The 410-nt window shown below is 34.1% G+C and overlaps 1 pseudogene; it reads left to right on the forward strand.

The window, feature by feature from the left end:
* The first annotated feature begins 56 nt into the window (after positions 1-56).
* LOC117284950 lies at positions 57-165 on the forward strand (annotated as a pseudogene).
* The last annotated feature ends 245 nt before the right edge of the window (positions 166-410 follow it).

Consider the following 410-nt stretch of genomic DNA (forward strand, 5'->3'; position numbering starts at 1 on the left):
AGGAAATTTCTTGTGAAAAATTAATGGATATTTACCCTTGAAAACTTATATATTCTAGCTTTGTGCAGTGGCAGTATCATAGCCAATGAGGTTTATCTGAGGTGTGATTATTACCAATTGAAAACTTATATATTCTAAGAGACAATCAGAGGAAGGGAAACTTCCAGAATGGGAGGCAACATTCTTGAGGGTAAAGATAACAGGCAGTGAAGATATTGACCTTGCTCACCTCAAATTGAATTGAAGATAAAGAAGGTTGTATAGGTTTACAGTGAAAAGACATCCACCTATTCAGACAATATTATTAATTTTACATTGGTAAAGAGAACTCGTATTCTCTAACTCTGCATTTTGCAGGAATTAATTGGAATTCCATCATCCCCACTTATCAACTCTAGTAATGTGAATGT

Source organism: Fukomys damarensis, unplaced genomic scaffold (genome assembly GCF_012274545.1).
Source record: "Fukomys damarensis isolate Sample0158 unplaced genomic scaffold, DMR_v1.0_HiC HiC_scaffold_27738, whole genome shotgun sequence".
Classification (NCBI taxonomy): domain Eukaryota; kingdom Metazoa; phylum Chordata; class Mammalia; order Rodentia; family Bathyergidae; genus Fukomys; species Fukomys damarensis.